A 16,566-nucleotide genomic window follows, 5' to 3' on the forward strand; every position below is an offset into this window, starting at 1 on the left:
TAGAAGATCCCAATCTTGACCATCCCTGTGCTTCATCTTGCCTTCCTTTAGGGCTGATGCAGGAATGCCAACATGCTTCACTGGCAGAGATACAACATCTCTTTAAAGCAGAATACCATCACATTTCTGGAGGAAAAAAGTAATGTTCTCCCTGTACAATTAATGGACCATCGCATTAAAATACTTACTAATATTAAGTTGAATAATGGTTCCCCTCTGTCTTAGAATTTCCTTTTGAAAGTCTGTTCCTTGGCCTTGAAACTCTTGACATTAACAAAACCTCAGGTACACTGACAATCATGCTTTCCTTTGGAAGGTTTTATTTCATGCCTTGCTTACATTATTGCTAACTATTTCTTTGTGGATGTTAAAGCAAATTATCTTGGTCCTGTTAATGGCAGTGTGCAACAGGATGGAGATTTGCTCATTTGTATTGCATACTGGCTAGATAATAGGCCATTTTTTAAAAATAATGGTTTTTTACAGCAATGTTGAAATTTCAGTAAACAGAAACCATTTTGCAGTCTCCTAAATCTCTAAACAGCTAAAAGATGATGATCAGAAACAGCTTGGATCAGAAACTGAAATAAAATGTCAAGAAACCCAGACTTAAATGAATTTGTACTTTTTAGCTAAAAAGAAATGTTCTAGTTCAGAATTTGCCCCAAACCACTAATGCTTAGAATAACATACTTATCCTTTGCTTGTCCTGCCTGTATAATACACTTGTGAGAGGTCTGTGCTGTCTTTGCTGTGCTATTTATCCTCTGAAAAGAGAAAGGGCTGCAGTGTTAGCAGAGGCTCTGAGTGCAGTAGCTACTGAGTCTTGGTTTTTGCTTAAATCATCTGTACTTGTTTATTTCCTTGGAGCTTTCCGCTGGGAGAAAGTCACAGATAGTCGGCATGTTCCTGAGTATGCCAATTAGTATCCTCAAGCCCACACTTTCTCTTTTTCCTTGCTTTTTGATTTGAACAGATTTTTCTGCCTGGAAGCTTCCCTGTGGGCTTGGGAGGCAGATTACACTTTTCTCCATGGGATGCATCCAGTTGGCTGCAGGAGATCTGGATCCTATCTTTTTTTCTGCCACTAACCTACTTTGAGCAAGCTGCTTCCTTTCTCTGTGCCTTTGTGCCCTTGCTCACCAACTGAGATTAGAAACGATACAGGGCAGAGCATGCCTGTAAAAATTACAGGGAGTTTGTGCAATACTTTTAGCACAGTGGGGTCCCTCAGTCAGGGATGTTATTAAATTCTTGCTAAAGGACAAATAAGAGTGACAGCTGCTTTTGATCCAAATTTCTCAATGACTCCTACATCTCATCCCGTATCTTTCTGTAATTCCTTTACTATTTCATTTTGTTCTTTACTTTTGTCCACACCACTTTACAGATGCTTTTATATGCTTTCCTTCCCAGAGCTCTAAATCCCCCAGAATACCTGAACTAATATTGGCACATTTTCACACTAAATAGATTCACTAAAAAAATGCAGTGTCACTGTATTGGGACCCCAAACTAATACCTGCCATAGATTATGGCAGTGAAAATTGTTAATTCTTGGCTTTTTAAACTTTTTTTATAGAGTGAGATTTTCCAGTGGGTTTTCATGCTTTGCTTCAGGCAGGATTGCTCTCTATTTGCATTAGGCAGCACTTCATGGTTGTGGAGCACCCTGGATTTTGACAGTATCACCCCATTTTGCATGGAAACCGGCTCACCAAGAAGAGGGGGGGACACAACCAGTCTCATTCCTTGTAACAGGGAGTGGAGCCAGTCTTTTGGCACGTGGGTAGTTATAAATCAATGTCTGAACTCCTGCAGAAAGCTTGATGATCATTGATCATTGATGATCTTTTATCCTAGAATCACAGAGTGGTTTGGGTTTAAGGGGGCCCTCAAAGATCACTCTGTTTCAACCCACCTGCCCTGGACACCTTCCATGAGATCAGGCTGCTCAAAGCCCAGTCCAACATGGCCTTGGTCTTCCTCAGACAAAGAGCAAGGTGAGCTCACAGCCAGAAAGCAAATGAGTCCAGGAGTAAGCAAAGGAGGATTCTAGCATTGGACCCAAACTGGTAACCTGTTGCCTGTCCTCTGCTCTGTCTCTGTTCTCGTGGACTGTATGTTTGTGCCTGACCTTTGACAATGGTGCTTCAGGGGTCAATTCAATCTGATCCTGTTTTCACACTCTGCTGTTTTAGGAGATCTTGGATTGTACTTCCTGAGATGATCAAGTGAATCAATTTTAAAATAAAGGTACAAAAATATACTAAGAAAAACTGGTCGGAGATTTTCATTCAAATAATGAAAGTTGATTTCAATAAACTTTGTATCATGACAAAAAAGTGTCTTTTTTGATGTCTAAAATAATGTTCCTGCACACACACTTAATGCAGTCAATTGTTCTTTATATCTAGAGCTGTTCTGCAAACAAGTCAGGGCCTCTTGACAGACTGCATGAGTAAAAATTAGCACAAGATTATTGGAGGCACCAAATCACGCCATGGACTTGTTTGGATAATAAAGTTCAGAGGTACAGAGGATAATCTCATCAGAGAGAGGGTGACCAACTCTCAGTTCATCCCTCTGTACACTTCCTTTTTAGCTAATTAAACCTTATTTCTTCACAGGAAGTAGTTTCTGCACATTCTGCAATAACTTGGCTTCATATTATTTGACATATCTCTCTTGTTTTTTATCTGGAGAAACAGGAAAAGTACAATTCCAGCATGTAGACCTAAACCACTGCTTTATCTTTCCATTAATGTATTAGCAGTTCTCATATGACATAGTACGTGCTCCATTCTCCAAGAATAAAGATATATATTTTTAAACAACTTCTCCAGGATAAAAATGTGGATGAGCTTTGAATGTGGAGTTTCACTGTACATGGTATATCTTCTCTTTAGTAGGACAAGGGAAATGCTCTGACACTTTGGATTTTACTTTCACATCATTATTCACTGCCTTCTTTGTTTGAATAGCATTATTTCAGTGTTCTCAACTTCAGGCCTTCATAAACCATCACATTCCTTAAAATACTGGTGACTTTGTCATCTGGTGGCCCCTGCTATTGGATTTATATTTTCAACTTTTCTTCACGACCGCAAAAGGTAAAAGCTATTTCTTCTGAAAGAATGAAACATGACAGTTTCCTGTAATCATATGACTTCAGGAGCTCAGGTTTTAAGAAAAGTGATCTCTCTCCTAATAAAATCACAAGTGTTGGCAATTCTGTTCCTGCTTTTGACCACTTAATTTTTGCAGCACAATCTCAGAGCGCAGTATCAAAACATAGTTGACTTCTTTTCAGAAATGAAATTTACCTACATGGTCAGCATTACAATTTATGGAAGAATCAGTCCCAGCTGTTCACCAATTTCCTGTGAACCCCAGTTCATCAATACTTCTGCAAAATCTGGTGTTGACACGAAGAATCTGTTTATGATATAAATCCAGTTGGAAATCATGAACTTGCTGCATATGTGAATGTGAGACAGTAACTCTTTTTTATAATTTTTGTCTTTGCTACTCAATTCTATCTGTATCTGTGGTACGATTCCCCACATTAGTGTCACAGAATAAGAAATTAGCAAGATTTGCTGATTTGCATGATTTGCCCTCAAAATTTATTTTCTTGAAAAGATAAGGTGTTTTTCCAAAGTAAAAGAATTAATTGAAGGGGAAATTACCTGCCAGTGGTACACCTGAGACCAGACCTTGACCACCTCCAGGGGTTGATTGAAAACTAATGACAAAAGAGGGATATTTACGGAGATCTGTTTGCTTTAGATAAGCAGACCCAGGGAAGGAACTCAGGATATCAGGTGCTTTCTTGATTGTGATGTCCTATACAGATGGTCCCTCAGTGTAAGAATTAATTACAGAGAATTTGTATACAGCTTGTTTGCTTATTGGCTCTTAAACTCTCTTGTACTTTTCCTGTTAAGAGTTATATTGTCTTTAGGAGCTGTGAAAATCTAGAAGGTGAGTATATTGCACACCACACCCAGGGGTTAAACAGGGAAGGATCTGCTTGGTTTCTGGGTGATCATTTGTGTTAGCTGCAAGAACCTGCAAAAAGACACTGTGGAGATCCAAATACTGGCTGTTGGATGATGGTCCCAAATCTGAGGAATAAGAACAAGGCAGAGACGTGAGCTACAGCACCTTGATTTTCCATGAGCTCTTCCAGAGTTTCATGGATGCTAGAGGTGGACTCTTCACGCAACCTAGGACGTATCCAGTCAGAAGGGAAGCACAACTACCTGTGGAGTCCAACGACAGACACATTTAAAGTTTTGTTAAACCAAACCTTAGACATTTACTACAACATCAACAGAAATTATGTGTGATCTCCCCATAACTTCAAAGGTTGTATTAACTGAATTGGAAGGTGAATCCATGTTCACTTAAGCTGTCTCCCTGTTGTGGCTCATGTTTAAGTTCTAATTTTTATCCTGACGGTAGAAAACAGTTTTAATTTAATAGCACATGAAGAAAGCACTTTTCTGACATAAAGGGGAGACATTTTTCACAAAGCAGTTTGCTCAAAACCCATCGAAATCATTAAAAAATTCAAGGAAGACTACCTGTGACAAGTAGAAGGAAAACTGGATGTCATCTAATGCCTCGTTTGATCAGTTTGAATATTTGAAACATTGGAATTTCTTTAAACAGTCATTAAGAAGATGAAGAACTATGTGTTTTAGAATGCCAATATGATAAAGACAGAGATGTGGCTTACTAGTTATTTTATTACTACCTTACAGTAGCAATACTCAAGTAGTTGGAACGTTTCTTATGAAATATAGGCCTGGATCAGGCAGTTCAAAGTGCTGGCATGACATAATGGTAAACTGAAGGATGACATGGGGAATCATATATGCCATGACTTTGTCTGAACTTCATACAAATTGTACAAAAAACCAAATCAGCAGAAGCTAAATTATGTTTTTCATGTGTGTACATCAATGAATTGGTTAAACTCAAACATAAAAGTTTAGATCTTTCTACTAAAAATAATATTTTCAAATTTTTCTGAAAAGGGACTTTAGATCATATTCATAAACCAGTTGCCTTCCTCTCTGGTCTTTCAACTCTCCATGTGTGCTTCTCTACCAGTAAATTAAAATTATCTTCCTTGAGGGTCCTGTCCTGGAAGCTGTCCTGGAAGGATATGACTCTTATTCAGCCACTGGAACAAGATTAGATTATTAATAAAACAAGTTTATTATGGAATTACTTATCTCTCTTAATAAACACAGGTTATAAACACAGCTTTGGCTCCATTCTATTACTATACAGAAAAAAAGTTCCACATTGCTCTAAAAATTAGTAGACTAAAATGAAGTGAAGATAAGATGTTTGCTTTGGAACTATGAAGGGAAGTAAACAAAGTATTCTTACTCTGTAGGCTGAAAATAAAGTTACTCGAAATATTCACATTTTTTCACTAAAGATCAAAAATAGATAGGATATAAAACATAAATAACTTTTCTAAAAATCCTGAACAAAATATTTTTGTCAAATTTTCCTTGGAAATAATTTGACATTCTGCTGAAATAACAGAAAATTGTATCTAGATTTTATTGCTTATTGATTTTCATTGGGTTTGCTTTGAGTTTTGGTTATCTATACAACCATTTTTGTATTAATTTTAAAAAAATATAAAATTGAGTGTCTTTGTTTGGGTGGAGAAGAAAATTTATCACAAAAAAAAATTAGGAAGCTGGTGTCTCTGGCATCAGTCATTAAATTCAACCTTATCATAGCTTTTATTCTGCCACCAGGAAAATATTTTCTCACTTCAAATCTAAGGATGAAAAAAAACCATTTATTTGTTTATAACTTATTGATTTTCCTGAGTTGGAACAAGACTCAAACTCTTTGTCTATGCCAACAATCTTAACAGTTCCAGACTAAATGATTTTTGTTTATTATTATGTTTCTATTTGACATGAAAGAAACAAGATTTGTTTCTGGATATATGTTACGTATATTTTACCATGAGGACAATTTAAAATGAAAATAATAATGTTTTTATTATAGCAATGACAATTCTATTTCATTGATGTTGCTGAAAACACTCCTACTATCTCTGGGACTCAGACCTCTCTAATCATCTCCAATTACTTTAGGATTATCAAACCACTGCCTCACATTCAATCAAATCAAATATATATATATATATTATTTATCAAAAAATTCATGTTCTTCATCTTCCTGTCCCAGACTTAGGTTATTACCTGTATGTCTCAGAAAAATATTTACTATTTTATTATGTAGATATAATTATTATGGATTCACATGAAAATTGAGATTTAAAAAAGTCTCCCATGCAGAAAAGAATTTATAACAATATCTGATGTAAGGTCTTTCTAACTGCTAATAAATGTTTAGACTATTTCTTATTTCACCATTCTTTAATTCTTAATCCAGATCACTACTAATACAAATTGGATCTGGTATAATTGAAAAAAGTTGCTTAAGTAATGTCTTTCACACGCCTGGGAGCAGAAATTATTTTTAACGTGCAAAATGCTGTTTCCAGCACTTTTCTTCTTCTTCTCTATTTAAATCTAAAAGTCATGTTACACCAGAAAAGAACTGACCACCGTGTAATGTATGACAAAATAAATCAGTGAACAAAATTTCTTCCACTGGCACTGAACATATCAGGTGGGGCTGGCAGTGAGCTCTCAAGCAGACATGTATTTATATACTACACTATAGAGCAGAAACTATCAAAGGAAAGTCATGACTGACTTTTTTCTTTCCAATACATGAACCTGATTCTTAATCCCACCTCTGTCATGGTGTGCTCAGGAGGTGTGGACTAATAATAGCTCTGAAGCCTCGTATGCCTCTAAGTTTACAAATTTAAAATTAACACACGGAGGATAACGCTAAATCTAGTGCTCTTTTAACAGTGTTCCTCCCCATGACCTTAAACATTATGATACCCAAACCCAAAAAAATGAATAAATTAAAAAGACCAAGCTACTAGAAAAGCTGAATGCCATTTTCAGTGCATTTAAAGAATGTAAATAGGAAAATAAGAATAAACCAGAAGATTGAAACTCTTTTTCTCTTAGACTGCTGAAAGTTTATTCAGCTGTTTCTGATGTCTCTAAACTAATTTTTCCTTCAACCATCTGTTCTAACTTTTTTCTTCTATGAAAATAGACCTCTCCTGAATGCCACACTTTGGTGAAATACTTCTTTTAACGTCTTGTTGTTTTCATGCAAGGAGAATGCAGGCTTTATGTGAAATGAACATATCAACATGTTCCTCCTTGGCATATCACTGTTCAAAGGCCTTCTTTTCTAAAACTGTTTTCTTTACCCCTTCAGAGCTGAAAATATTACTCCTCCACAAGCACCATTTAAGACCCAAGTGTCAATGAACCAGGCAGCAAAATGACAGTTACTTAAACAGCACATGATTCAAGACAGTTTTAGGAAATTCCTAACACTTTGCGTCCTATTTCTTTCCTGGATACAAAGGGACAGATTGTGCCTGACCTTGGGGGATGCACAAGAGGCGAGGTGGGAGTAGGGGGAGGCCTACAGGCACATGGTGCTTTCCTTTTTTCTTTTCCTTCTCTTCCATGCATGCTATTCCCTTACTGAGCAGCTGGTATGGTCTTTTTTCTCCAGCTGTGAACACAAAGGCTGTCTGCATTCAAGTGACAAAACTGGTGAAAATTTTGCCACTGAGTACAACTAGGCCCTATTGCATCATAAGCGCAGAAATGGCAAAAAAGATAATGAAAAAATTAATTGATAAGCCTATAATGTCAAGTTTCCTTCTGATACCTCTTGGGTATTTCTGCTATTTTCTTCTTTAATTACCTCCATTAAATGTTCGGACTGCAGAACTCAACCTACAGACAATTGTACAGTCTGGAAAAAACTCTTTTAACAATAAGCAATAAGGAGAAGCTGTCTCTTGGATTGTTGACTAGGAAATTCAGGAGGATGCGGCAGGTTTTATGTTTATCTGTCAAATGCAAAGGAAGAACGTTGAGATCCTCTATTTCTGTCTTACCTTAGGGAGGAATTGGTTAAATACAAAAAGTATCCTTTACCTCTCTCATTTTTCAGCTATCACAAAGTTCCCATTTCTTCCAAACACACCACAATCCCAAACATCCTGGAACTGGTTTTTTAGGATACAAGTTTTTCTTTTCACTGTGAAAGGATGGCTTTGGCTAGACACAGAGATGAAGAAAAAATCCTGCCCACTGTTAGTCAGCTGTGTTCAATACCTTCTGATCCCTCAGTGGTCCATCTTGGTTCAGAAATTAAGAAGGCAGGGCAATGTGCAGCAGGTATTTCATCTCTGCTTGCAATGTCATCTTGCTGCAATTTGAGCCTTATAGACACGGATTGCAGGATTTCCTGTATGCAATACATGCCTGTTTTCTGTCATTCCTTTACTCATTGAAGCTGAATCAGGGTCTAGTGGAAATTGGTCCACAAATACTATGGATGCAAAAGGTGGAAAAAAATTATTTTCTCCCATGCACAACTTAGTTCTCTAGTACATTGTGTAAACTTCCACTTTGGTCACTACCATATAGGATGCATTTGAAGTTTATAGAAAAATACAACTGACACAAAACGTATCACTTGTCAAACTTTTGTGGTTTTGCCTCATAGGCAGTTGCTTTAGCTTTTCTTTACAGGGTTTACTCTTTTTTCTGCCTGGTGGCTTTTTCCATTCACCTGGTTTTCTGGATGGCATGTGGTGCCAGACAAATGGCACATTAAGGGCAGTTCAGTATACAGTATAAGGGCTTTGTCCTCCTGCACACCTGCCTGTGGGAACTGTGAGCTTTGTCCTTTCACACTTCATAGAGTGTGGCTTGAGTCCCCCTGCTTGAGGTAAGATGTCAGGTGCCACATCAGCTGCAAGGTCTGCCTTGGGGACAGCTGAGTGAAGCATCACACTCATTGTGGTTCATCTCTAGGAGGAGACTGTTGGCTGTGGAGCTACCCTGCTTTTCTCATACTAGGAGATTCAAGGTGAAGCTCTGAGGTATTTTTCTTTGGGGAAGACAAGTAGTTAAAAATGGAATTTTTTTTTTTTTTTTTTTGGGTGAGAGATGGGTATTCTGGCAGTTTGTCCTTAGACTGCTAAGGGCAGAGACAGAGCTTTCCTCTGGTTCTGTTAGTGGTGTTTTGAGTCTTAAAAGGAATCACAGTCCTGAGATAATGGGGATTTGTATTCTCTACTGTTCAGACAAACACAAGTAGTGTGAATTTAACAGTCAGCAAGTAGGTTGGTTCCTACACAAGGTGTTTTCTTTTGCTGTGGGAACACTAAGCAGATATAGTGAAAATGGTCAGGTCTCCCCTGATTGGCCTTAAGCCAGTCCAAAATACATGCAAAAAAGTCTTTGATGATTTAATGTATGGGAAAGGACTTTAAAGCCTTAGAATTTGCTATGAATTCACTCTGCCTTGAAGGTCTAGTAATGAAAGGGGAATGTGCTTTGGTTTAAACACTGCCTTTAAAACACTCAGCTTTGTATTTAGATGCAATTAGGACCACAGCATGCTCCCCATCCAGTTTTCCCTGTAATTATTATCTTAAACACAGGACTGTCTGCCCTTCTGTTCAAGACTGCTGATATGATTTCCAGGATGCTGCAGGTGTGCACCTTCCCCAGCAGCAGCTGATAACTATGTACATTTGATCTGCTACATCACCCTATTTCCAAAACTGTTTGTCTTCTTTCCTGAGTATTTAGTATTAGGTAATTCATGATTTGGTTTCTTTTATGGAAAATGAACCAAACATTTACAAACCTGATCATGTACATGTAGGAGCCAACAAGTTAGTTAGCTTCCTGCTAACCCACTGAAGTGTCTAAGGATCTGAAATAACCCCTTTATTTATTTTTTTCCCCCACACAAGCTTCATAATGTTGGTCTAATTGCTTATCTAAAAGAGACAGGTCTAAGATACTGACCCCCCTACCCCACTGCTATCAGTGTCCCTGAAGTAACACTGCAGTGATCACACTTGTAGCTGAGAGACTAATAATGAATGAGTGTTCTGAAGGAAAAAAGCAATTGTTCACACTTCAGCTTGGCCTCACTTATGACTTACTTATGAATGGATGTACAACAACTGAGAACTCTTAAGTGGCTTAAAGCTCAGATGAGTTTTAAACTAAAGCATTATTAGTTGGGAAAGTTCTCTCTAATGTATACAATGAAGAATAATAATGAATTATTTGAGCACTGGCATTTCAGGTGACTGGGGTACTGCTGTTGCTGAGTGGTGAGTCCTGGAGGGCTGCAGTGAAGCTTCAAGGCTGGTCATCAGAGAATGAGATTTGAAATGAGATGATGAAGGAAAGATGGAGAGAATGGATAGGATGGTGCCAGAGATGCTAAGTGAAAGGTGGACTAATGTCTCCTTGGTTGCAAGGAAAGAGGAAAGGCATACCACAGAATTTCATGCAACTCTTTTGGCTCCCAACAAGTCTTACCAAGCTGCACAGACTTACTCACAGCTGTTTCAATGAAAGTACTACTTTATCTTTCCCTCACAGAAACAGGGTCTCTCAGGTACGGCTGCACTAGTCAGCCTAGCACTGTGTAAAGAACTCCTGTTGAAGGCACCTCCAGAAAACAGGAGTATCTCTATAGGGCAGCACACAGATACTGACCTAGACTTGGAAGCTGTGTTCCTATGTCAGAACACCATTGCTGCCCCTGGGGGAAATATTCTTGCTATGCCTTGTCTACCCTGTTTCCAGATCTCTGAATAGCACTGCCTTTCAGCATGAACAAATATCTCCATGCCTGCTACAGCCCTTGAATTGTGTCTCTTACAGCCTTTTCCCAGAAGAGCAAATGTTAGAGACCAACTCCCCACTGATCATCAGACACCATATTTTGGGAGATCTGGCTTACTGTTGAGAATGATGTGCTGAGATGTTGACATCTGTATGTCATTGGGCTACATACAAATCTTCTTAAGGGCTGAGTAATTCTATTGACATTGGTGGAATACCTCATAGTTAAACAGTGAGATCAGACTGTGGACCAGTATTAAGGCTTTTTTGGGCTAACAGTTTACTCGCTTCATTTTGGATTAATAATAGTGCTGCCTCAGAGGCATGTTAGCAGATGCTAGCTGGAGAATTACATTACTGCTACATTTTGTGGTTGAGATCAGCTCTGGCAAAGGGTCCTTAACTTCTTCATGGGCAAGATGCCCATCACTCAACTTGTGACCTGAACTGAGGGGCAGAAGTGATCCTCTTTCCAGTAGGAAGACATTAACTTTCTCTGAGGATCTGGCTCCTAGCTGTCATCTACACAGCCTGATGAATTAATGCACCACAGTTTTCTAATGCAGACTGCTGTTCTCCCAGGAGTGGAACAGAGACTACTCATTTAACAGAGGACTTAAGATTCAGCTGAAAACCTGGATCCCAGAGGAACAAAGCCAGTACTCTATTCAATACGTCACTCACCCTCTTCCCACACACTATAGCATTACACCAGGAGCACTGTGGCTGCAGTCTTCAATTTCTCAGTAAAACAAGACCCAACCCTTCCGTGTGACAAAGGAATGTCAGTCTATTTTGATGTTAAGAACGAAAAAGTCAGGGATGAAAGAGCATGTCAGGATTTACAGTCTTGCTTTTAATTTACCTCAAGGTGCTGATTACCAGCAGTACTAAATCACGTTCTGTGGCCCGTCTGGACGGGGAACACCTGGGAAAGACAACCTTGATCTGCAGTGTGGCTGGGCAGGGTGGGAGGACACAGTGGTCCTGCAGTAGCCCTGCAGATGGTTGCACCCAATCTGCTGCTGGAGGTGTAGGGGAGTTTGTGGCCCAGTTATCAGCAGGCTCTTCTCCCTCAGTGACAGATACAGTAATGATCTGATAGCATGATCACTGACCTTTGTTTTAAAAACACAGATGCTTTAAAAATACAAAGCTGCAGACAGACTGCAAAGGCTGTCTGCGTCCTAGAACAATGCTATTGCACAATAAAAAGCCCATTTTGTATAAAGAAAACAAACCAAAAATTCTAGCCCAGTTACTCAATAACTCCAGGGACAGCCAAATAGTTTTAGGGAAAAAAAGAATAAGTTTTAGGTTGGAGCAAAGGGACCTACCTAGGTGCTGCTTCTTTGGTTACTTTGTGTGCCCATTTCCGATGTCCTCTCTGTCCATGACGGTGTGCATAATGGCTGCTCAATGCAGCCATATTATGACAAAAGCAGCATGAGTCAGAGGAAAGAGAGGCTCTGACTGATGTTTCTGTTCCTCAGTACCAACCCAGAGCCAATTCTTGCACTCAGTCTGGGAGCTGTCTTTGAACGCTGAGATTATTTGTGTTCAGACATCCCTGATTGCCTGAAGTCTGTTGAAGCATCACTCTGGAGACTGGTGGTGCAGTTACCAGATCTGAGAGTACCTTCATGAGTCTCAGCCTTCCTGAGATGCTCCCCTAGGATGCTGCAATATTTGAGTGAGCAACTGAAGGGAAATGAAAAGAAACCAAAGATAATGCTAGTGTTAAGACGACCTTTTTTAGTGTTGGACTAGAATAGACAGAATAAAAGTATATTTAATAAACCATAATTTTTTTCTTCATCTTTATGGGTCAGTTCTTTCACTCCTAGAAGTCAAAGCAAGGCAAATTATCACCTTTGCTACCTAGAGGAGACTTCAAGCCATAACATTCAGTAGACTTTAAGTGTGAACACAATGCAGGGAATTTGAGGAGCCAGTTTAGACTGGTGGTCCAGTTTGATCCCTCATGTTAAGTAGCATAAGGTAGATGCTTCTCAACTGAACCTCAACTTCACCAAGGTAGAGGGAATCCAGCATTCAGCTTCATCACAATCAATATGCTCCTCCAAGCAGCTTTTGGCAAGCTTTACCTCACAGTGAGCCTACAAAATTCCCACAGAGAGTACACGCAATGTGACAAAATTGTGATAGGCAATTTAATCAAGGAAATTGCTGTGGGCTTGAATTATTGCAGCATGAATCTCCTTTTTTTTTTTTTTTTTTTTTTTTTTTTTAAACAACGGCCTTTTTTTTCTCCCCCCCCCCGTGGGCTTGAATTATCGCAGCATGAATCTCCATATTTTTTTTTTTTGCAAGCTTTCTCACCTTATCTAGCTGTCCTCTAGATTTTGGAGTTTTCAAGGTCTTTCATTTGCGGAGAACCATTTGAAAGTGGTGATGAATGTAGAAAGGACACCTCCATTTTGATTCACTTGCTTTCCAACAGCTGTGTCACCAAAGCAGCAGAATTTCAGAGATTTTCATGCCCTATTTTGACCTTACAAGTCAGTCTTTGGATCTTTCAATACAGTAAACTGAAGAGAAGACATGAAACACATATTTGTTCATTCACATAACAAAATATTTCTGAATTAGAAGATAACCTAAACAGAGCTATTGAAAATGGAAGTGATTTCCCAGTGCTTGCTCTAGTAGCAGAATTTGTAAGATCTGTGTAACTATGTGTTGTGAGAGACTGAAAAGTTAGTGTCTCAGTCAGACATTTCCAAAAGCAGCAGGTGCTTTGTTGATGGTGTTCAAGGTTACCCATTAAGAGGGCGTGAGCACCATGGCATGACCATGACAGATCAGCCTTTGTTTTGCCAACAGCTGGGGTTTGAGCCTCCTAAGAGAAGCCAATGTGAAGCAAACCCTTTGAGGTGGTGTAGTGCTTTTCATCATCATACCAATGCTCCCCATTGTACAACTGGCCGAGCTGTAAGACTCCCCTCCAGAAGAGGTATCGGGACATTCCCACTATTCATCCCTTCTGATGGGACATAACTTGCTCAGTTGTAAAACTTTCTCCCACAACCACTCCACAGAGATATTGCGATATTCACATGTAGCCTAAAGGTGTTCATCACTTCTGATTGGGTATATTTGGCTCAACTATGCTGATGGGAGAGGCACCTGTCATGTCTTAGAAGGGGTGATAAGCCACAAAAAATCCATGAAGTGCCCCCAGACTCATTTCTGGGGCCCTCCACCAGAGGATTGCACATGATCCCCAGTTTTACATCACAGTGTTAATCTCCACCCCCAGGGGAAGTACCTGGGTGTTCCCACCCAGCCTGAGCCTATATTAATCCAATGAACCTTGTGTTTTGTGGCTTCCCTTTGTGGATCAAGACTTCAACCAACACTCTAACCAACAGACATCTAAATTGCAACAACAAAGTCTTGTCATTAGATCCATTGGTGGTGAGATGTTTCTAGTCTTATCCTTTCTTTCTCTTTCTCTCTTTCTTTTCCCAACTTCTTCTCTAAGTATATTGTAAGCCAGACTAAAAAATTCAAGTCTGTGCCTTAGTAAGAACCTTGTTGTGTCAGGATAAGTGAAAGCTGGCTAAGTTTAAGTGTTCTAAGTTAAAGTTTGTGAAGTGTTTTACTTTGTCTGTATGTTGTTTTAAAATTTGCCAAGAGCCTTATCCTACCTTGATGTTTTAAATTTTGCAAGTAAAAGTTTGTTATTGAACCTCTTGAAAATTTTGTTGTTTTTCTCACTCAGCACCCAGAGTGAATCAAGCAACTTTCCCCTAAGCCAGCTGAGTGGACCAGGACATAACAAATGTATACAAATAAATCAACCAGAAAGATATCAGGTTGTCTGTCCATCCTGCTTAAATACACCAGACAATCTCCTTTTTCAGAAAAGATAGAATTCTGGCCTACTTCTAAAGCAAAGATTAGGTTTTGTACATTTCTTAATTATTTATAATATCCTTTACCAAGTAAGAACTCTGATGATAATTTCTTTTCAGCCAGATCTCTAATCTGATGTTGTCTCCTCAAAATGAAAAGGGACGTTTGGCCACAAAACACTGGTAATGTTAAAAAAGAAAAATGCTTGGTACTCATTTGAGCTATGTTGATATGTACAATTTGTAAGGACTTCATAGTCTAAATATCCCCAAGAAAAAAAGCATTTTTGTGGTATTTCTGTTGGAAGAAGCTCAGCAACAAATAGTGTGGCAATATTTCTAGTTGCAATAGTGCAAGGAGGCATTTTTAGTTGGGATAGTAGAAATAACATGACTGAATTCTTTGCCCTAAAAGATCTTTCTGGTATTCTTTCTGTTGTAAAGCAGTAGGTGGGAACATTTTAGTGGGAGATGTGGGAATTTCCCCATAGTCAGCTTTCAGGGGCATAAACTTCCCTAAAATATAAATGGGTTAAAACGTGGTCTTACAAACTTCTCTGCCATGCAATTCATTAATCTCAATGTAAGCCCCATTTTCCTCTTCCCAAGGAGTGGGTTATATTTAAATGAGTTCTCTATATGCTTGGTAGTTCCCATCTAATGCACTCAAAGCAGATATAAAAATACATCAAGAGCCACTGTCAACATCACAAAAACTGTTACAAAAATATTAAAGAAACCATCCTCAACAATGTACAAAATCTATATAGAAATATTTAGACCCATTTTAAAATATTTTTAGCAGTGAGTTTGACCTGACCAGTCTTTGTCCAGAGGGTAGTTGCAGGTGAGGTTGAAGATTCCTTTATAGCTGAAACTCCCTTGGAAACTGATTTTGCAGTGAGACATACTGAAGTAGCATCCACAATGATGCACATTAGCTCCCTCTCCTCTGTTGTAAATAGCAGAAACTCATTTGTTTCTAGGGGTCCTAACAAATGAGGCTGAAAGGAAAACAACCAAGCTGGTTAAAATCAAGCAGAACTTACTGGGTTTAGAACCTAAGCAAGGCTGCTCATAAGCTCTCAGTTTTTCTTTGCTGGAGCCCCTTTACAGTGTTGGCCTTGGGCACATTGAGGCCAATGGTGAAACTTCCATTGAGAGAAATGGGGAAAAATCAGAGTTTGAGCCAGAAAGACATGCACACATGATCCCTCTCTCTTTTAATTTCTGATTGCTGAGGTGAAATATTTGTTTGTTTGCTTTTTGGTTTTTTTTATCATAAATTTCTAAGGTGTAGTTTGCGCTGACTTCTCTCAAGTTTAGTTTCCACACACAGTATTGGTAAGTACAGTTTACTGGTGGATGCAATGTATTGTTTGTCTGTAAAACATCAAGAGTATAGTTTAAGCCCATCAGACAGTGAAAGCTTTATCTGGACACTAGTAAAAGGCTTACTGTAAGAAGTGCCTTGGAAGGAGGGGCTGAAATGAAGAAAATGCAGCCATTTGATGCAAAATAGAAAGAAAAACAAAGATATGTTTTTGTAGGAAAAATAATAAAGCCAGGAAAGAAAACAAAAGGGATATTTAACTATGGATGAGTCAGGTATTGCACCAGTCAGGGAAGGTGAAATGTGAAAAAGCTTTTGATAAGAAGGCCACATGTTATGTAGGAATTTAGCAGAATCTGCAGGAGGTGTTTGACAAAGAGAAGTGACAAAGGCTTGATTTGTTTGGGAGTAAATTTGGTTTAGCAGCATTTCGTACACACCATAGAGAAGCATGTTGAGATGCAAAGCTCAAAATGATGGAGTTTGGAGTAGATGAGGCAAAAGATTATCAAGGCACGTGCAGTGCAGTTATGAT

The sequence above is a fragment of the Pyrgilauda ruficollis genome, unplaced genomic scaffold, assembly GCF_017590135.1.
Source record: "Pyrgilauda ruficollis isolate IOZ18807 unplaced genomic scaffold, ASM1759013v1 scaffold24, whole genome shotgun sequence".
In the NCBI taxonomy this organism is placed as follows: domain Eukaryota; kingdom Metazoa; phylum Chordata; class Aves; order Passeriformes; family Passeridae; genus Pyrgilauda; species Pyrgilauda ruficollis.